This window comes from Acomys minous, assembly GCF_964271855.1.
Source record: "Acomys minous genome assembly, chromosome: 10".
Classification (NCBI taxonomy): domain Eukaryota; kingdom Metazoa; phylum Chordata; class Mammalia; order Rodentia; family Muridae; genus Acomys; species Acomys minous.
Genome location: NC_140491.1, coordinates 5,346,363 through 5,368,812, shown reverse-complemented (window position 1 = coordinate 5,368,812; position 22,450 = coordinate 5,346,363). Strand labels below are relative to the sequence as shown.

Sequence of the window (22,450 nt, the reverse complement as noted above, 5' to 3'; positions counted from 1 at the left end):
CACTGGCCACCACAGGAAAGGGACTCCCACAGTCTTTCTCAATGATGGTGGTTTGAGTCTCTCTGGTGGCTAGGGATGTGGTGCTTATGGAAGAAATCCTGTGGACAGCGGTCTGCCCAGGTTCTGCGGTCCACTGTCTCTGTGGTGACAGCCCACCAGACTGACATTAGGACTTGGGTTATTTAATGGCAGTGTTGTCGGCTTCTTCTAGCCCAGCAACTTGTTTGCTTAGCACTGTGCTCTCGCCTAAGGAAGAGAGTCTTCAGCATTCACCGGTTCTTGGTGTCTGTGCTCCAGCACTCTCCTGTCTCCACCTCCCCAGCACTAGGATAACAAGCATGTGCTATTACATACTTTAAAAAAAAAAAAGCGGTTTCTGGGACTCGAACTCAGGCCTTTATGCTTGTAAGGCAAACCATTTTTTTTTTCTCTCACTGAACTATCTCCCTAGCCCTTGCTAATTCTCTTATAAATTCTTTAGAAGCCTGTTTGAATAAAACGCCTCTGATTAATATTAGAGCAGTTGATTGGTTTTCCATGAAAGGTGTATCCATGCCATGGTCATGACCCCAGTGGGAATCCAGTGATGGCGGTGACTCTCTGAAATGGGAGCTCCTGCCATGTAAATACAACGCAGGATGCATCAGAGACACTGGTGGATGTGCTTGTTCTGTCTGTCTCTCTGTCTTTGTCTGTCTGTCTCTCTGTGTCTCCATACACACACACACACACACACACACACACACACACACACACCCTCTGGCGGTAAAAGTTGCAGTTGAAGTACTGTTTCTATTTTGAAGAAAACCAGCAAAAGTAGATAGCTACAGTTAGTTTCTCTACCACAGAAGTTGGAAGGTTCTCTTATCTCATTGTCCGCTGGGCTGTATCTTTCCTTCATACTTTGAAATGGAATTTATGTAGCCTAAAACGGAAATCAATTTTGCACTGACTTTCCTATCTTACTTTGCTATCTGTTACTGTTGGCTGTGCCTGCTTCTTCTGGATGCACTCTGAGCCTGGCTCTGTGGAACGAACACAGTCTTTGGAGGACTTTGGTTCTTTGTGGCTGAGATAAATATATATTAGCCTACACTGGGTTTGACTTCCCTCTGTGAGTAGATTCTAGAGAATTAAATTCTGGAAAGAATTAGAAGTTCAAATAAGACAACGAATTTCCCTAAAGGATTATGGTGAGGAAGCCTCAGCACAGTTGAGTAATTGTTCTCAAAAAGGGCTTTCTCATACGAGGGTTTGAGGGTTGACGCTTGGCTATTTTCAAGACTGAAGATGAAGAGGGCTCTTTTAAACTGCAAGTTCACACTGGACCATGGTCTGGATCACGGTAGGAACGTCTCCAGGCTGCTGTTTGTTGCTGGTTCAAAGAACACACAACGTCTGTACAGTCGGCCATATGGTGAGGGCAGTGGTGTGGGGGCAGCAAGGATGGGTTGTAGACTTCTTGGGAGCCCTGAGGACCAAAGTCAGGGCTGTGTTCATGCAAGGCCTGAGCTCCAGCTCCAGCCCCTGGCCTGAGCTTTGCGTGCCGATTGCTTTATTTACACACTAGCTAATGAGTTAATGTACCGTACATCCCATAGTCTCTTTGGAATGATCTACATATGGAGAGGTGTTGAGTGAGTTTTGGAAGGCAGCAACTCAGGCAATTAGCAGGAATGTTAAGAAATAAGCATGTGTGCGCGATGAAACAAACAGCCGAGAGCTTATTGTGCAGGCTCAGTTGCTAACACTTTACATAAAGACAAGAGATGACCTCAGTAATAGGCTTCTTGATCTTGTAGACTTTCTTTAAAAGTGGGAAGTGGTTGCCAGGTGTGGTGCCACACGTGCCTGTAGCTCCAGCACCAGGAGGCAGAGGCAAGAGGATTGCTGGTTCAGGGCCAGCCTAGGCTACCTAGAGATCACATCTTCAAATCAAAACAAAAGTTGTAAGTGACTTTAGGAATTGAATTATGAGCTGAGGTCTATCCCAACGTCCAGGTCAAGGCCAGGAGGTAGACACAGGAGAGAGATCCCCTAGACTTGCTGGAGGACTCCCAGGTCAGTGAGAAATCCAGTCACAACAAATAAGGTAGAATGTTCTAGAAGAAGGCATATAATGTTGACCTCTGGCTTTTACACGCACATGTGTACAAATACACATGAAAATTAACTAAAAAAAATAAAAACAAAAAAATTTTTTTTTTCTGAGATACGGTTTATTTGTGTATCCCTGGCTATCCTGAAACTAGCTCTGTAAACCAGGCTGGCCTGAGACTCATAAAGATCCGCCTGCCTCTGCTTCCTGAGTAAAGAGATTTCAGGTGTGCACCACCACTGCCTAACAAGAAATTAAATTATTATAAGATGAAAGGGAATTGTCTCTCCCTTTCACACACATATGTACATGTACATGTGTGTGTCTGTGTGTTTGTGTGTCTGTGCATGCATTTCTCTCTTCTCTCTTCTCTCTCTTCTCTTTTCTCTCTCTGTGATTCTGGATTCTGGATTCTGGATTCTGGATTCTGGATTCAATGTGGATTAACACAGTAGAAAATCAGAAACCTGAAAGTTAAATGTATCCCCTGCCTTTGGGAGGAATCAGTGTTTGCAAGAAGGCTGAAGGACTTGGGGTGAATCGGGTTAAAAACCAGTGTCTGTTTCTTCTGCAGGCTGATCTGTGCAGGCTGTAAATGTGTGAGCTTCCCTGGGCTGCAGATGCTGTTTTTATTATTAAAGCAGTGATGCCCAACCAAACTAGATGACTGTGACTCATGGACTCTTCAAGGAAAACCAAATACTCTTTTTTTTTTTTTAATTTTAAATAAAGCAACAGAGTTGGGAATTGCACATCTGCTCTTTAAAATCTGGCTCTCATAATAAGGAACATATGTTAATCACCACTTCTTTTTTATGAAAGTCAGGGGAAATTCTTCTCAAGCCAATGGAGACTTGATTCTGGAAAGTGGGGCAGTGGAGAGAACACATGGACGCCAATACAGAGCTTCTTGCCTCCTTACCTATGGAGTGGTGAATTCCAACCTGCTGGCTGTATGAGTGGGGGGAAAAGCCACAGCATATTTATAAAGTAAGAAGTGTGTTTTGTGAACATTACTGTCCCTCTTCCTGGGTATATGCACACTGGTGCGGACACACCCTTGATGTAAGATGTACTTTTTTTTTTTTTTTTTTTTTTTTTTTTTGCATTTCCTCCACTTATAGGGCATCAACCATAGAGATGGTTTTGGTCTTTTGCTGGACCATAAACATCTCAGCCCTGATTGGAAGGCTGAAGTTGACGCTCTGAGCTGGGGATGCATCTAACTCAGGGAGTGTGAAGACTGACCGATGGCTTCTGGGCCTCTCGTTCTGAAGTCAGATTACACTTGGGATACAGCTGCTCGAGTTGGTCCACTTCCCTCTCACAGAGAAGGAATCCTCGCTCGTCTGGGTGTTTCTAGTGTCTCCTGCAAGGTACTTAGGGACAGAACAGAGTGGAGCACTTAGCAGAGAGTTGGCACTCCAGAAAGATTTGCAGAGTAAATTTTTGGAATGAGCATACATAGCGAAGTAGTAAGGCAGAGTCACAGAGGATGCTCCTGTACTTGGCGAGTACTTACACTCTTGGATTCACAGCCTGTTCTTTGTTAGAGCAGAGTGAGCTCTGAGCTTCCTCTCTCACCTCAGGTATGTGGCTCATCCCAGAGGAAGACTCAAGCTGAGCCAACAGCAGAAGGGAAGCATTTGTGGGAAATACACTTATTACTACAGAGCTCTATTCCTCCTGGTTCATCTTTAAAAAAAAATATGCATGTTTGAAAAGTACTCACATTACACAGCAAAAAAACAATTCCCCACAAATGATACTCATTTGAAAGCATTCATTTTTAGTGGCCCAAAGCAAACAGTCTCTTTCCCCTGTGGATTTGGGATTGTGCTTTCAGATCCCTCTGCTGGCTTTCTTCTGGGTCCTACCCTCCCGCACTGAGGGTGGCTTTGGATCAAGGAGCGGCCTATTGTACCAACACCCAGCAGCCAACATTTCACCTCAGATCCCACAGGTGACGGTGGAAACGCTTTAAGTTCTAGGAGGATGGCAGAGCTTTGTAGGCCACGGCCCTATCGTTTCTTGTTCGAAATCATGCCCTGGAGCTGGCTGGCTCCATGAGTGTAGTTCAAACTCCTTTCTTCCTTCGGGGTGACACTAGACCTTCAGGCAGCACATCCTTTGCTCCCGGTTTCTTCTTCCATAGCACCCCGCCGGCTGAGATTCCCCCGGTCCCACCCCTCTGCCCTTATCCAGACTCAGTGCTTGGCCAGGGCTCATTTCTCGGAAAGGCTAGCCTGCCGCTTTGCCCTGCATAAGCTTTAGGACAAGCTGTCTGGATGGGCTCTTTGTTCCATGTGAGGACCAGACGCTCCAGTCTCTGTGTGACTCTTCCTGTAGGCGCAGGCTGTTCTCCACACAGCCTCCACTCTCTCCTTCCCATACAGAACAGACAAAAAGGCAAAGGCATGCTTTTATCACTATGGCAACTACTGCCTGCCACTGCTTTGCTCTTTTTTTTTTTGAAGTCACTTCATGCCTGAGAAGTTTATTTGCATAAAGTTATCGACTAGCAGGGTAAATGCTTCTAAGTGCTTCTAACCCTCATTGGAAGTTTTGGTCCGAATTTCCTTTCACAAGCCTTTTACATTGACTGTTTGCTGCATGGCATCCCCACTGTGGATGCTTCAAATATTCCTGCTCTCCCCGGACCTCCAGATCTCTCCACGTGAGGTGGAGTGTTTGGTAGACAGGTGCTCCCAGCCTGGAAAAGGCTCTTGGCAGAACTGTGAGAAACAAAACTGTGCAACTCTAAACCAGTGCCGTGAATGATGGATGCGAATGTGTGGCTTTTCCGTGCCTGCCTTTGCTCTGAATAATGACACGGAGACTTACTGTGTTTATTATAAGCTTCAGGCACTGTAGTTGGGCAGACACATTCAGCTGTGCTAGCCTGGCAGTAGTGGCCGAGGCTACTTCCCTGCCACGTGGCCCGTTACCTGCCATCGTGCGCTTGCCCTGGCTGCTCCTTCTTCATCCGTGTCCGGATCGTGACTCCCCTGTCCCCACTTGAGACTCTCTCCCTCTCTTTCTCTGTTCCCGGAAGTCCCTTCCTTACCTCTCCTGCCCAGCTATAGGATGTTCAGGTCTTTAACCGATCAGAAGGTGATGGAGAACAGTGTTTACAGAAATATTGATCTTCATAATAGTGGTGATACCAAAGTCCACACGGCAGCCAGATCTCTGGATACAGAAATCAGCCTTGAACAGTGTGCAGGCAGTCTTTACATAGTGCACGAGAACAGCACTCCAGCAGGTCACCTGGGGATGCGGCGGAAGCGAGAGTTCTCGCCTTTCCCTTACAGTGGTCACCACGAAGAGCCCGTAGGACCCATTTTCATGTCTGCCATTACTGTTTTATTAGTTACTACTTTGTACAGTGCTGTGTTAAAAGACTGGACAAGGCCGGGCGGTGGTGGTGGCGCACGCCTCTAATCCTAGCACTCGGGAGGAAGAGGCAAGTGGATCGCTGTGAGTTTGAGGCCAACCTGGTCTACAAAGTGAGTCTAGGACAGCCAAGGCTACACAGAGAAACCTATCTCAAAAAACAAAACAAAACAAAACAACAACAACAACAAAAGACTGGACAAGCCTGTATTTTTTGTACTGGAAGAAAACTTGATTTTGCTATCGTTCTAGAAGGTTCTTTCTTATTTTTTATTTCTTATCTCCTTTGTTTGAGCATGTGGTGGGGGACAGTTGTTTAAGTCAGGCCAACCAGGAAGCAGCTAGTGGGACAGGAACTGGGGGCAGGGCTTGACCTTTCAAGGCCTGTCTGTTCCCAGTAACCTTCTTTCTGCTAGTGGAGCCTCTACTCCAGAAGCTTCTCTGGCCTCCACAAACACTGCCACCAGCTGGGGAACAGGCATTTGACCACGAGTCCATGGGGGAAAACTTCTTATTCGAGCCATAATAAGCATGGATGAAGATGTCCAAAAGGTCATAGACAGAGACAGCGCCATGTCCAGGAAGGGGGCACACAGGGAGGTGGCCTTAATGATGTGGTTAAGGAGTCTGAAGTCATTTCTTGTGAATTCACTGAGGGAAGAACCATAAAAACCTCACGAATCATGACTTCTTTTATGGTTTTGTAGCGAGTGATGGCTCATCCTACTGGAAGCACTGTCAGGGTCTGGGAAGTTAGCTCTTAGCAGCTCTTCCTCAGACAATGTCCTGGTTCTAAGCATCTTCATCTTTAAAATAAGGATTAGTGTGTGTGTAAGATGCACGTGGCAGGGCGCATGCGTGTTGGGAGTGTGCACGTGGAGGTCAGAGGACAACTTTGTGGATCTGTTCTCTCCTGCCACCTATGTGTGGGCCTCCGGGATTGAACTCAGGTCACTAGCGGTGTGTGTCACGTGCCTTTACCTGTTGAGCCATCTCTACGGCCCCAAGCTTCATGTTTCTAAGGTTTGGCATCGTGTCGGCTTATTATGGGTTTCCATCCCCGGGAAGTGTGCAGCTGTTAGGAGATACTGAGGAGGGATGACGCACCTAAGGGAAACTGTGGCGGTCAGCGCCCAAGTGCTGCTCGGCTAGCAGAGGCCGTTCTTCTCTGAGCCATTCGGGAGACACCCGAGCTCTGAGTACTGCATGCGTTCCCCATTGTCCTCCTAGGCCCTGTACCAAGAAAGTACATGTAATCTGTATTTGAAACCCACTGTGTAGCCTTCCTGGCCCTAATCTCTTCCCCTACTCATATGCAACAGTTAGCCCAGTGAGCTTTCTTCCTTCCCATTCATTTATTTTTAAATTTTTGCTACATATGTATCTATCCATATGCCGTGCATAATATTGTTTTATATGTGTCTTTTTTAACTTTATGGAAACAGTGTAACATTATCTCACCAGTCTGCATGCATTTACTTTCTATAGTTTTGAGGTTTACACACGTAATCCTACTTTATGATTTTTACTTCTGGGTTTTAGAATGTGAAAGGGACTTAATTTACATCATTTATTCCTGTCATCACTTACTGGCAAATGCTTAGACTGTCTCAGCTCTTTGCGGCTGCAGACTTTGCTAGGTGGAGCATCCTGCACATCTTACTGTGCACGAGTTTCTCTATGTATGCTTGTTTAACTGCTGAGCCTCGGTATCGAGATTACCTTTAGTTTTTTTCCCCAGGCTTTTATAAGTTGTGCCTCAGAATAATTATGCCAATTAATTATTTTAACAGTACTGTATTTAAGTTACAATTCCAAAACCCTCACTGATTGCTGAGTCTGTCATAGTTTTTAAAAATGCACGTGTGCATGTGGGTGTGCGTGTATGTGTGTGTGCATGTGTGCGCACACACGAGCCAGTGCCTGTGAAGGTAGGGGTTTCTTCCTCATTTGCCCTTAATCTTACAGTTTTTTAGACAGAGTCTTGTACTGTGTGCATGCGTTTGTGTGTACGTGTGTGCTTGTAGGTGTATGTGCACATGTGTGGAAGCCAGAGGTTTCTGTTGGGTGTCTCCTTCACTTGTCTCCACCTTACTTCCTTGAGACATGGTTTCTCCCTGAACCCGGAAGCTCACTGATTCTGCTTGGCTGGCTGGCCAGTGAGTAAGCTCCAGGGATCTGCCTCCACTTCCTTCCCCAGCACCGGAGTTACAGCCCGCGCTGCACTGCTACGGCCAGCCTCTTACACTCAATGCTGGAGGTCCAGCTTGTACAGGAAGCATTTTACCAAGCCATTTTATTTATAAAAACTATTTCCTTTATGATATTTTTATTGCTCTCTGAACTCTGTCTCTTTATCTTTTTGGACCCCTTGATAGACCAGAGACCTCAGCAGGCAGGGACACTTGTCTGTTCTTCACTGTGTGCTCTCACGGGTAACTGAAGTCCAGCTTCTTGCTTCCATACTGCAAGGCCAATGTCAGAGGCCAAACCTTCTACAAAGCTCCCTCCAGCCCTCAAAGCCAGGTGCTTCTCCCCTCACGCTTGCCACAGCTCTGGGTCTGCCTGCACCTCTTTTATACGTACCACACGCTGTAGGCTCCTTTTCTTCTCTTGCCCTCCTTAGATTAGCTCATCTGAGAGGGCAGAAGAGGCGGTACCCATCTTCCCGGCACCCATGGTCCCCCTACCTTGATTGATTGAGATGTTTGAAGAATGCTGGGAGAATCCTTCAGTACCTGGTGTAGCCTGGGATGCTTTCACTCACGCCTTTCCGGTTTGGAGTTGGGGTTCACACTGGTGTGTTCTTACTGTAGGCTGCCAACAGTCAGAGGCCAGGTGTGGCACTCGGGGAGAATTCTAGTACTCCAAAAAATAAGAGGCCTTTTCATCATGTGTGTGTCTGTCTCAGCAGTGCAATTTTCAGCCCTGCTAACCTTTGTTGGAGGGGGTGAGGGGGAGGGGAGAGGGGAGGGAGAGAAAGAAGGGGAACAGGGAGAAAGAAAACCTTACCTTTGTGTGAGTATTTATACATAAGCGTGCCTGATCCTCTGTCCTCACCTCATAGAAAGTTGCCTGCTTCCTACTGTCACCTTCGGACACAGCCCCGTCATTGCCCTCCATAGCCACCTTTGTGGCCCTCACCACCACTTACCACTCCGTGCGCACTGAAGGCCTGTGTCTGATGCTGCACTGTAAAGCCCCGCAGGGCCTGGGATAGAATATTCAGTCAATAACAGAATGAGCCAATTAAACAGCCATCACTACTTTATCAAATAAAACTAAAATTTAATTTCCATTTCATCAGCAGGTAGAGAAATTATTTGGAAAAGCATTTATGTGCTTGCTAATGGAGATTAGTAAAAAAAAAAATAGTGGAGCTTTTTCAAAAGGTTGTGGTGGGGGAGGTAGGAGGAGGAGGGGAGAGAGGAGAGAGGTTGGGGAGAGGAGGGGGAGGGGAGAGAGGAGGGGGATGGGGGAGGAGGGGGAGGGGGGAGAGAAAAGGGGAGGGGAGAACATGCAAATGAATACGTGTAGCTGGTGTCTGGGGGGGGATAGTACATTTTTCAGCTGTTTTTGAAATATAAATCAAGGATATAAGACATGCAGGGCACACCAGCTCCCACAGCAGGCTGTTTCCCAGGAAGAACTCATGAATCTGACCTGATTATAACTTCTTTTTGATACATGGTGGGTATGCTTTAAGGGCAGTCCCTGGCTTAGCTGTGAGAACATGGAAGGTTGCAATCCTGACCTTTGATCATGCATCAAAGGCTTTGAGAGCACAGAGGAATGTGTACCTGTGGGGTCTATGCCCTTCTTCCTGCATGTATGTGTAGCCGTATTTTCTGAAAATATCCCTTGTTGGCCGACTAGTTGTGGTTACTGACTTGTGTGCAGTAGATGTACATAGCACACCATACAGCCATAAGATAACGCTGTTTTCCCCTGTGGGTTTGACTGCTGTGAACATTTATGTGGAGTTAATTCTCCAGAATGCAGCTCTCAAATTAGGAGGGAAACAGCAGCAGAGTAGAGTCCACACGATGAAGAGAAAGAGGCTGTTGTCAATTACAGAGTTTAAAAAGTATGGCGTTAGATAGAAGGCTGACTTGTTAACTATTCAGTCACTATTGGGAGCAAATTCTGCTTGATCGCATCGGGGCGTGTGAGGTGGGAGCAATGAGCCTGGACACTCATTAGGGCCAGGAGCAGAGTGGATGGAAGGAGAGACATTGGTTGAGTTGCTTCCTGTAATGGAGGATGCTTACAGGAGGAAGACGTGACTATGGTCCTGAAGTAAACAAGGCTGACAGTGTGAAGATGATCCGTCATTATTCAATGCTCTGTTGAATTATTAAGTCCTAATTTGTTCCTGCAGTCTTCTGCAATGACAAGAGTTTGTAAATCATCTTGGCTGTGTGTGTGTATCATATGTACATGTTCACATGGATGTGTGTACAGGTGTGTGCTATATGGACATTTTCACATGGATGTATCTACAAGTGCATATGGATTTGTGTGTGTGTGTGTTGTGTATATTATATGTACATGTTCACATGGATGTGTGTACAGGTGTGTGCTATATGAACATTTTCACATGGGTGTATGTATAACTGCATATGGTTTCGTGTGTGTGTGTGTGTGTGTGTGTGTGTGTGTGTGTGTGTAGGCCAGAGGTCAGCATTGTGTGTCTTCTTCAGTCATTCTCCACATTATTTTCTGAGGTGATCTCTTCCTGAGTCTGGAGCTCACCCGCTTGGCTTGCCTGACTGGTCAGGAAGCACCGAGGCTTTGCCATCTCTGCCTCACCAGCGCTGGAGCTGCAGACTGTGGGACCGCTAGGGCCCCAACCGGGCCATGTGTTTGTGCAGTGAGCACTTTATGAATGGAACCATCTCTCCAGTCCAACCCTGACTAGTTTAACCTGTTACCGAGGGAGGACTGACTACCTTGTGTGAAGCCAAGCGTCCTTCTGACTAGACGTCAGGAAAACGAGAGCAGTGGCTCATTCCCCATTTAGTGAGTTTCTGTCTCGGCAGTCTTTCATTCCTGATTTTATATAGCTCCTAAATCGCAGACAGACATTTTCTTTCTTATTATTATTTTCTGCACCGGTTTTAACAATACCAGTGAAACAGCTAGGTCAATATCTTTTATTTGGTCTATCGGAGTTCATAAAACTTATGACTGAAAAACAATGTATACTTTAATGGCCATTTTTTGGGGGAGGCGGGGAGCAAGGCTGGGTTTACATTTCTCACAGGGCTTGTGCTCTTGGTTTATGTTAACATTTGTTCCAGGACTCAGAGAGATTTATTAACAGAGGAAAGGGGATTCATCCAGTCGCTTTCAGAAATCTGTATGATTGATTGGTGCCAGTTTTCTCAAGTTTCTTATGATATTTTAACCTTTTTTTTAAGTGATTAAAAAATTCCCAAACACACTGCCATTTCCCCAGGCATAGCATGGCATATGTCTTATCATAAGCAAGTAATTAAATAGCACTGCTTTATTATCAGACTGATCTAGATTTAAGACACTATAGCGTGGCCTTGACAGCTGCCTGAGACCACGGCCCTGAAACACACAGAGAAGCAGACACCGGAAGTAAACGCTTTCACCCAGACTGGCTGCTCTGGCTGCTATTCCTGCTTACCAAGTTACCCTAAAATACCGTGGCTCAAAATGGACAGAACTTACTTCCTTTACGAACCTTAACCTTGGTCAGAGCTCTGCAGGGATGGCTTGCCTCTGTGTCTCACGCCTTGTCCCCTGGGCCAGTCGAGAAGGCGGCTCCATCTGACACTTACTAGCTCACATGTGCAGTGGCTGATGGAGAGGTGAACATGTCCTTAGAGGGACTGTTATGCCTCCTCTATGTCTCTGTATGGTCAGGGCTTCCTCACAAAATGGAGACTGGCTTTCTAGGACAAGGGCGACATTGTGTGCATGATGAGAGCCCAGCTAGCAGCCTCTGTCACTGAAGCCCTGCCTGTCAGAGCTGGTGGGTTCAAAGGGAAGGCCCTGTCTGGATACTAGGTAGATCCATGCCTAACCCTAAATTCAGAATTCATGTATTGGATAGATATAGAAAAAAATGTGTGTGTACTGTCTACCATGGGCATAAGCTATTGGGCTCGCTGCATACGTATCTTTAGTCAGGATTTCTAAAACAGTTTAACTTCTGAATTGTCATATTTATCTTGCTTTCATACTCTGTATATGTTATTCTACGTTTATAAATTGGATCGTCTTGTGCTATTGGCCCACACTGTGCACTTTGTGGAGGGCAGAAGGAGACCCCGAGGGAGATTATGGATCTGAGACAGCTCCCCCCCTCCCTGACCTAGAGAATACGGTGGACCAGGAAGAGTGTAGCTTTGAATGAGGAATCCATGTATTGGATAGATACATAAAAATGTGCCTGTGTATACTGCCCACCATAGGCATAAACTGTTAAGCTCATTGGATGCACGTCTCAGTTTAGTCAAGATTTCTGAAACAGTTTAACTCCTGGATTGTGAAGTTTATCTACTTTCGTGGTCTTGTATATGTTATTCCACTTATAAGTGATGTCATATTAATAAGAACTAATAACGTTTACTGGGAACTTTTAAGCTCCCCAGTGGCAATGTAGAACAGGTAGTTTTATTAGTTTGATTTTATGATGAGGAAACATGGCCCGGGGCCCTGACCCATACAGTGAAGCACAGCCCTTAAAACACAGCAGTGGGATCGTTTGGCTCAAGTGTCCCAGCCCTCACCCCAGGGAAGGGAGAGAACTTGGAGCAAGCCAAGACCTTGAGACTTTTATTTCTTCCAGGGAGTCACGTGCCAAAGCATCTATGAAGAGCTATAGAAAAGGATTTAATGAATGTCTGCAAATCATTTAAGTGATTTGCAAAAGTCACTCAGATGCTGGATTGGAGGTTTAAAAACAGACTTTAAAATACTGTCTTTGCTTTCAAGGGCCTCGTAATTTAGCAAAAGTGTTAGAGTGCCGTAACTGGAATATAACGCAAACAATGGGCAAGTGCGCGGGAACTTCTAGAAGGGGAACTCCAAAGAAGGGCCGAGAACTGCTCTGGGGAAGCTTTAGGCGACTGATGAGCAGTTAGAATGTGGAAACTGAAGCCCACTTTGAACACTCGAGAGGCACTCCGTGGCAGTGGAGAGACAGTAGCCATCGGGTAGTGATGGAAGCCTCAGGTTGTTCACTGGAATTTGGGCGAGGAGGAAGGAGCCAAGGGAACTAAGGTTGAGCCCTTTCCAGGGACAGCAGGGAGTGATTGACAGCATGGGACGATGCCCTTGAGTGGGAGGGGTTTGCTTGGACTTCTAAGGCATGTTAAGTCTGGGTTTCTGTTTAACCAGCCTATATTGCTCTCTCTGTCTCATGAATCCCAGTTACACTAATGTGTGATGTACCAAATGATAATGTATGATTTACTTTATATGATTCTTTCCTCCAGACAGAAATGTTCCACAGAAAGTTTATTCTTTACCTGGGATATAAGTAAAGCCTATAATATACTTTCTATCATATATTATTATTATAAATAGATGAAATATATGACATAATTTATGTCATGTTATTATTATTTACATTTATTTATTGATTTTCTTTGTGTGTGGCTATGTGTATATGGCTGTGTGTGTGCCTCACTGTGTGGAAGTCAGGGGACAAGTTGTGGGAGTTGGTTCTTGTCTTCCACTGTGTGTGCTCTGTCCATTGAACTCAGCTTGCTGGGTTTGGCAGTAAGTACCCTTCCTGTCTTAGCCTTACCTGTCATCTTGACACAGCCTACAACCACCTGAGGAGAGGATTTCAGTTGAGGAATTGTCCAGACCAGATTGGCCTGTGGGCATGTCTGTGGGGGTAGTCTTGGTTATCAATTGATGGATTGAAGGGGGCCCCAGCCCACTTTGGGTGGCGCCATCCCTAGGCAGGTGGCCCTGGGCTACAGAACTAAATGCGAGCCTGTTTATGCAGAAACCAGCATAGTTTCTGCTACTAGTTCTTGCTTGAATTTCCTGCTCTGACTTCCTTCAGTGATGGACTGTAACTTTGAAGTGAAAGCCAAATCAAGCCTTTCCTCCCAGAAGTTATTTCTGGTCAGAGCATTTTAAGACACACACACACACACACACACACACACACACACACACACACACACACACACGTACAACTACTAAGAGACCTTGCCTGTGTCACACATTATTATTATTATTATTTTTTATTATTATTATTATTATTATTATTATTATTATTATTATTATTATTATTACCTTTGACAGTGATGACTGTAACTGCGTTGATGACAGCAGTTACCAGTAGTGGTTTTTTTTTGGGCAAATAATTAAAGTGGAAATTTTAGGATGCTGTATCAGTTGGTGTTTAGCCAGGAAAACAAAAATCATATTAGGGTTAGGGGTAACGCCACATGTCTGTAACCTCAGCGCTTGGGAGGTTGAGGCAGAAGGGCCTTGAACCCTGAGCCCACCCTGGGCTGAAGGAGACTAACAGAGGAAACTGATGATGTGTTAGACTAAGAGCCAAAAGTACAGAGGGAAGCGATGTCCACGTCAGCTAGAGTGAGCAAGAAGCTAGCTACTGCGCACTTATGCTTGGGGCGGAGAAGATGGAGGGAGGAGATTGTTTTGGTGAGCCTGGATGCTTGGCCTTAGTGGAAACCGGTTGGAGGACAGAGATGTGGGAAGGGGAGAGAGATGGCAGAACGGAGAGCACAGTTTCTTGTTTTTAGGGGAGAACTGGCCCAAACCTAAGCCTAGACTGTACGGGTGCTTCTTAAAGACGTTGGAGAAGAGTGTTACCTGCTCACTCTTTGTTTCTGCTTGTTAGCCCTACAAGCATGTGAGTAATTTTTCTACTTGTATCTTTAAGCTAACACATAATGGAAGTTAAACACTTCAAATGATTGAGAGATAGCGACTTAAGGCGACTTTAATGATGGCATCCAAAAAGCTGAGATGGTTATAACGTCAGGCTTGTAAGGAAGCCACAGTTGCTGTTAGCAAGCTTCTGGTCTCCTCTTTCGGTTGCTGTTTAAATGCTGCCTGAGAGTCTAGAGTCTAGGTCAGTGGGAGCGTCCTCTGCCGCGCACCTTTACCTCCACATCAGCCTTCAGCCAGAGCAGTCTCGTTGGTCCCAGCTTCCTCTGCTACCATCAGCTCCTCCCGGGTGCCTTGTAATCTCTTGTGAGAGGGTGGGCGGCTCTTCTCTGCTGCCTTTTCCTTATGGGATTTCTTGTGGACTGGTGGTCAGTGCCACAGTGGTACACATGATGGCAAGGAGATGTAGCGAGGTGAACTTCCCACTCTCCTCAGTTCTCCCTGGACTTGACCAACCAGAAACTCATTCACTGGAGATTGCTGTTGGTTCTTCCCTTTTAAATCAGCAAATCATCTCTGAGAGACTGTTCCTAATTCCCTTGCACCAATCTGCTCAATACCTTTGTGGAAATAGCAATAGTGACCATGTATAGCATGCCTTCGCTACGTCTTCCCCTCTCGCGTGCACCTGTGAGTTTGTTGAGTTGTCACAAAGTCACGCACTGGACCCTGCTGTTACCTCCAGCTTGCAAATGAGGAAAGCGAGGCATAGTGTTTGAATAGACTGGCTAACCGGACAGTGAGCAGCCCGGCATTCTTGCCCCAAAGTCTGTTCTGTGTTTACCACATCTCTCCTCTTCCAGGCCTGACAATTTGGAATGCAGCATATGCATACGTTTCTTTGATTGTTTAAAACAACTACAGAGATTTTGGCTTGTTTGATGTCTAGTTTATTGTGGGTTACACAGCCTGGCTGTCTTTTATTTAAGATAAAGACAAAACCCATAAACGAGCATTGAAGATAAGCTTTGAGAAGCTGAGACCTGTGGTTTCCTCTGGACGCACAGTTGACGCACCAGGGCTGTGGATTCACATCTTCAGATTCAACCAAACATGAGTGGAAAACATTTGGGGAGGAGGGGATGCATCTTAATGGAGTCTGTGAAGACTTTTGTGTCTTAACACAAAACAATGCAATATAGTGAGCATTCTTAGCATATTAGGTAAGTTAGTAACCTAGGGATGATGTAAGCATATGGGGTGCACATAGGTTATGTGCAAACACTACACCATGTCCTGTAAGGGACAAGATCACCTCCATATTTTGATATTCAGGGGATCCTGGACCCAAGCCTTCATGGCTAGCAAGAGACACCTGCCTGTGCTGACACATGATTGCCGCCTCACGACACAGGAGCAGAGGGATCCGGTCTCGGCTGATTGCTGTGTCCTTTAGCTATCGGTGACCACTTTCCCCAGAGAATGCTGAGAGCAGGGGCAGGGAGTTGTGGGCTGCTTTGAGAGCTGCATCGGAACCCAAAGGAATCTGTTGGGTTTTTGAAAGCCTGGCAGTACGTTAAACTGGAAAGCCCACGGTTTAATCTGGATTTAAAAAATATTTTTGAGGACTTAGAATTTTGTTGGGAAAGCCGTGAATTGGACATTAGCCTGAGTAGCATGGCTTCACTCACATGCTATCCCAAATACTTGCCTCAGTGTGTGTGTGCCTGCTTGCGTGTCTGTGTATGTGAAGGCATGTGTATATTCCTGCATGTATGTACATGTTGTTCTTGTGTGTGTGCGTGTGTGTATGTGTATATGTGTGCATGTGAATCTGCATATTCCTCTGTGTGTATGTGTGTGTGTGTCTGTATAGACCAGGCTGGCCTGGAACTCACTAGCCTCTGTCTCCTGCATGGTGTGTTAAAGTCAATGTGTCACCATAAAAGAGAAAAGTGCTCAGACTTAAGTGAGAGCCTAATGAAGTGAACACGTTCACCCCAGGGCCCTTCATCGGGACCTAGCACGTGATGGATTGTTCTATAAGATTGTCTAAATCAGTAGCATGTTTTTGGACAGCTTAAAAGACGTCAGCCTCTAGCATTTTGGCCAGTGTAGCAGAGGGGGCTGCCCCTTCAGGTCTATGAAGTTCTTTCTGTGTGATAAATAATTATAAAGAGAACTGCTGACTGGAACATCTGGGTGATGGAAAGACTGTTTGGAAGGAATGCTGAACTTTGTGTGCAGCCCCAACATCTGGTGTGGGGACTTGGTGGGTTTGGGAAGGGGCTGTATGTTTGACATCTGTACATTAGGTTCTAGAATGTTCTTTTCAAGCTGTTTATGTCGGTCCCAGTTGACTTGTATCCTTTAGGAAATAAAAGGAAACTGCAAGGAACGATTAATTAGATCCCACCTCTTGGAAAACCTCTGCTGGTGACTGATGGTCCGAGATGTGAGTTTTCCTGAATTTTCCAGTATGACTTTTCTATTCAAGGAGCTTACAGTGCAGGGAATCTCTCAAGAAGAAGGAAAAAATGTTTTGCCCCATACAGGTCAAGTGATGGAAGAAGAGAGAGAGTCTCACAGGAATCAGGAGACACTTGGCCTGGCAGAAGCAATACAAACATAAGCTGAAAAAATGCGAAAAAATGCTCTGAGTCTCACAGGGAAACATACGTAAGCCATCAGTTGGTGTTGGATGCGTCTTGAAATTTTGAACTTTTGTACATAACATAAACCAAGAGGACCACAAGTTTTATACCAATGACCCCAAACCACAAAGAATTTACTTTTATTAACATTGGAGTAAATACCAATGTTTGCTGGCGTGTGGCTTGGAGATGAAACATAAAAGGAAAAAAAAAAAAGGTCTGTTTGGCTTTTGTTCCCCCCACAAAAGCTAAAACAGCTGGCAAAAGGCAGGGTTTTTGCCTCACTTGTAATTGTCCGGAAATTTAAAATAGGCCTTTTACTTTTCTGGAGTTTATATTGAAATTCCATCTTTCATGAAATCAGTAAGTGTAAGTTTAATAGCAGGCATCCATCTCTCCTGGGCATCTGTGTTATGGGAAAGGCAGCTTTGAGCAGCATCATGGCACCAGCCTTAATGACCTTGGGATGAGGATCCTGGGCGGGATCCAGGATCTTGTAGCATCTGAAACTGAGCCATGCCATCCGTGCTCCAGTACCACTTACTTCCCAGAGGTCTTAAAAGGAGGAATATATGAGGAGCTCGGAGCAGTTCAGTCTCTGTCTGTCTTTCTGTCTGTCTGTCTGTCTGTCTCTCCTCTCTCTTCCTCCTCCTCCTCCTCCTCCTCCTCCTCCTCCTTCTCCTCCTCCTCCTCCTTCTCTCTCTCTCTCTCTCTCTCTCTCTCTCTCTCTCTCTCTGTCGGTCTCTCTGTGTGAGTGTGTATGTGTGTCTCAAATGATGAGGTTCTTTTCCCCAGACTATATGCTTGAAAATCTGAACAGGATAAGTAAGTATCAGCTCTATAAGATCTAGTCACGGCACTTACAGCACACTGTACTCAGGGATCAGCTTGTCTGTAGCACAGACAATATAACCTGTGTTTTGGGGTCAAAACAAGAGAAAATGAGAGCAGCGTTATGGTCTTTCTCCCTCTGTCAGTAAGTCTGTGGTCAGTACTAGAATCCAGAACAAGGACGTTTACAAAGTTGGGCGGAACCTGCTACTGACTGCGGGCTTGTGTGTTGCAGGTGGCTCACAGGAAGTGTGCACTGGCTTCCCCACACAAGACCACTTGCCACACCACACTCCATCCTTTTTTTTTTTTTCTGTACCATCTTCTGGAAGCACACTTGGGACACTGCCACCTCCTGCCCAGCACTGAGTTCCCATTTCTTGCAGTTGGCAACACGTGTGCCTGTCAACCCCGGGTGTGGCGACTGAGTTGTGTTTTCTGAACTCCTTCTCCTCCCCTCCCCCTCACTTGCTGCAGGCATTTCTTGCACTGGCCATCCATCTAGCACTTTCCCTTTTACCTTGCTGCCCTTCCCTCCTAATTCCTCAGCTCTCAGCCCCAGCGTGGGTCCAGTCTCTCCCTGGAACCTCCAACAGTTGCAGCGTCACATTTGCGTACTAACCCACACCCTTCTCACCTTGTACGCCTCTCTGCCGTGTCTCTTGTGTTGAGCTCAATTCTCCTTTCATGGTAATAAACTTATTTACTGGCGCAGTCAATATCCTGGAGCGCAAATGTCCTTTCTGGGCAAGAGTGGAAGACCAGAAACATCCCCACCATTGTGCAGGAGCTTGAAGTGTGTGGCGGCAAGGCCGCTCATCTTGCGTCCCTCTTGCGTCCCTCTGGAGACCCGTGTCCAGCTTTTAGTGTATCCATGTCCTCAAACTTGTAGACTCTTCATGTGGACGGCTAGACTTCTGGTCAGCAACTCCATAGCAAGGAGTTCTCCAGATTGCATCTCCCCATTTTTCTACTAGTGTCATTAAAAAAAAAAATTCTTGGCAGGGTAAGGGTTCTTTCCACATTTGTGTGTGTGTGTGTGTGTGTGTGTGTGTGTGTGTGTGTGTGTGTGTATTAGGTTAGAGGTCAATCTTGGGCATCATGCACCTTGCTTTTTGCTAATTTTTATGTGTGATGTGTGCGCATGGTGTGTTGTGTGAGTGTGTGTGTGGTATGTGTTTGTGTGTGTGTGTGTGTGTGTAGGCCAGAAGAGGATGCTGGATGTGCTGATTGGCTGCTCTCCACTCTATTCCCTCGGGACTTGGAATGGGGGTCATGGTCAGGAAGCCCTAGTGGTCAGCTGGCTTGTGAGCCCCGGGAATTCACTGCCTCCCTCTCCAGCACTGAGATCACAGCTGTGCCAGCCTTCTTAAAAACCATGAATTTAGGAGACTGAATTCAGGTCTTCAGTCTTTCCCAGCAAGCACACTACCAACTTAGCTATTTTCTCAGACCATGGTCAGTAAAGTGTCTTACCTCTGAAAAGCCATGAATTGCGGCCTGCTGGCACACTGAAAGCCCGAGGGCTGCTCTCCCAGGAGTGGCTCCCGGCTGCCTCATACTTACACCCAAATGAGAAGTTTCTTGATGGTCTATGAACTGATAGTGCCCTTGACCTCTGACCTCTGCTGCCGGGATGCCAGTGAGGCCCAGAGTTCTCTGGGCCAGATGACCATCCTCAAAGGCTTGCTGCTCCTTAGGGTCCCCTGCCTTTTGTGAAGATCTCCTCCACCTTGGATTGTCATCTCCCCCACCCTGCATTGGCCCCTTCTCCTGCAGTTTGCACCACAATCTCTGTGTTTCAGATGTTCCCTGTCTTTTTCTCCATTGCTTTTCCTTTCAAAGACGTCAACATGCGACACAGATCACAACCCGCCTGGTGTGCTCTTGGCGTCTGTCTCACGAGAACCTGGCTCAGCATGTTTTCTCTCTGCATATTTTTTTTTGCCTTTAATTATATATTAATCTTCAGCGTCTCTGATTTGAGGCTTTCTGTCTGTATCAGTCACGGTGCTCATCCCGTGGCGAAATACCTAGAAGAAGAAACGCAAGAAAGGAGAAACTTACTTTAGGTCACAGTTTAGAAGCCACAGTTCCTTGTGGTGGGGAAGGCATGGCAGCTAATTGGCTGTGATGCCAGCAGCAGGGGCTGGCAACATGGCTGACCCTTAGCTTGAAGAGACCAGAAAGCATGAGTGAAAAGCAGGCAGCCTTGGAGACCCTCACGGGCCTACCCGCAGGGACCCACCTGTGGCATCCATGTCTTCCTCTCAAAAGGTTCCACAGCCTTCCAGCCACCAACTGAGGACTGTGTGTTTAAGTGTCTGAGGGTGGGGTGGGCGTTTGGGGGCTTTGACATTCATAGCAAACCATAGTTTCCCAAAGCTGGATTATCCACTTAGAAAATCAGCAGCCTTTTTTTCCCTATACGGAAGTAGTATCGAACCATGACCCATGGCGTGTTATCATAAATAAGGTTTTATTGGCCTAGCTGCATACATTCATTTATGCATTATCTATAGCTGTTCATGTGTTCCATTGGCAGTAGCTGAACTAGTTACAAGATACTTGGCAGAGCCTAAGGGATTCATTGTCTGCCAGCACGTAGCCCAGGCTAGCCCCCTTGTCTTCTACTGTAATCATGTGTATGCTTTTGCAACTTGCACACTGTGTCTCGGATGGATACCTGTGGGTTTAATATGTGGCTCAAGATATTTCCTTGTTCAGTTTGGCCTAGAGAAGGGAAAAAACATTGTATGCCCCTGTGAGGGCTAGCTAATCTCTGGTGTGCGGTAAACTGCGTGGTAAGTTTTGAAAGCAATGATGCCCCATCTTACCCCGGAACAATTACATTTGAGTCTCTGGCTGAAGCTGTGTTGCAGGTGATTGTGGGGTGTAGTTGCATTGGAAAGTACAATCATAGGTCCCCTTCTTTCTTGACTAATCAGTATTCTCTGCTTCCTGAGCTTTCCAAGTGTGCATATAACCTTTACCAAGGCTTTGCAGCAGATCCTGAGCCTCAGCTGGGAGTTACAGTTGCATGGCCCTACAGCCATCTTTTCTTGTGGGTGCTGGGGGTCTAGCCTCAAGTCCTTCTGCTTGTGTAGGCAGCACATTGCCCATGGCGACATCTCCGTAGCCTTCTGATTTCAGATTGCTTTCCTGTTATTTGTAGAGTGTCCGTGCTGTCCTTTACATTGCTTGGTAGACATCTTCAGACTCTGACATCTTATGTTGCCGAGTTCTTCTAAATCATTACGATTTTCATTGTAATAATGCACACATAAAATCGACTCTTTATTTTTTAAATTTATTTAATTAGTTTATTCAGATTACATCTCAATTGTTATCCCATCCCTTGTATCCTCCCATTCCTCCCTCTCTCCCTCCTGCTTTCCCCCTACTCCCCTCCCCTATTTCTGTGACCGAGGGCTACTCTTTATTTTTAAGCAGGTGGTTCAACGGCATCAAAAGCACCCATGTTGCTGTGCACCCATCACCAGCAGCCCCTCACAGAACTCTCTTCTCTCCCCAGTTGAAACTGCAATCATAACAATAGCTCTCACTCAACCCCCCCTTCCCCCCCCACCATCCTCCCTTCTGTCTCTTTGGATTAGGTTAATCCAGGGGTCTCATGTGAATGGGATTACTCAGTATTTGTCCTTTTATAACCTTCCTTTTCCACTTAGTGCAATCCCCTCCTGGCTCATGCACATTGGATCTTATGTCAGAATTCCCTTCTGTTTTAAGGCTGAGTAATATCCATTGTATATAGACATTTAGAACTATCCATCTTCAGTCTTTTGGCCATGGTGCATCATGCAGCTGTGAACATGAATGTACAAATGTCTCTTTGGGCCCATTATATTCCTCTTTCCCTTGATGTGTCTCGTTTCCCGTAGGAGGGAAGTCAGAGCCAGCACCTGGTCCTTAATGTTCTCACGTTGGCTATGATGCTCGCGGGAGGTCCGTGATCAGTAATCACTGTCTAGCTCTTGTCTAAACCAGGAAACAGAATAGTCAGCATCATGAATGTGGGTACCAAGGAACTCAGAAGACAAATAATATCCACGTTTTTTCATTACTGTTTATTGGCCCCATTGGTTTCTACTGGGCCCCACTCACAGCATGTCACAAGTCACATCCCAAAACACAGCACTTCTCGATGCTTGTCAGTGGCTTACAAATCTTCATTTGTTTTTTTCATTTGTTTTGCGCAGAGTCAGATTGAAGCTCTGTGGTACAGTATAGTAAGCTCAGTTCCCAAACTTACATGTTTATTTTTAGGGGTCTGGAGTCAGGCTGGGCTGAGTTATGTAATGTGGGGCTGGGGATACAGTTCAGTTATAAAGTGCTCACCAAGCATGTGGGAGGACCTGGCTCCAGTCACCAGCACCACAAAAACAGAACAAAACAAAGCACCCTACTCTCCCAAAAACAAAACCAAACATTTCCCAAAAACAAAACACATTTCTAAGATCCAGGAAGCTCTGGGAAGTGCAAAATTTCTCTTAATTTTGTTTTTGTTTTTAAACTGTCATCCCCCCCCCCCCTCCTGTAGTTGATTTAGTAGTGAATATTGACCTGGTCCAAAATGGCTTGAAGCCATTCATAA

At 45.9% G+C, this 22,450-nt stretch overlaps 1 protein-coding gene across 11 annotated transcripts in view; it reads left to right on the top strand.

The window, feature by feature from the left end:
* LIMCH1 (LIM and calponin homology domains 1) overlaps positions 1-22,450 on the top strand; it is a 323,411-nt gene that overhangs the window by 82,409 nt on the left and 218,552 nt on the right. The window contains exon 1 of one of the 11 annotated variants that reach the window (XM_084799065.1): positions 5,573-5,578. The exons of the other annotated variants lie outside the window; for them this stretch is intronic. The gene's annotated coding sequence lies outside the window, so the exon portion shown is untranslated. Of the gene's footprint in view, positions 1-5,572; positions 5,579-22,450 lie in introns of those variants that run through there. 11 annotated transcript variants of the gene reach the window in all.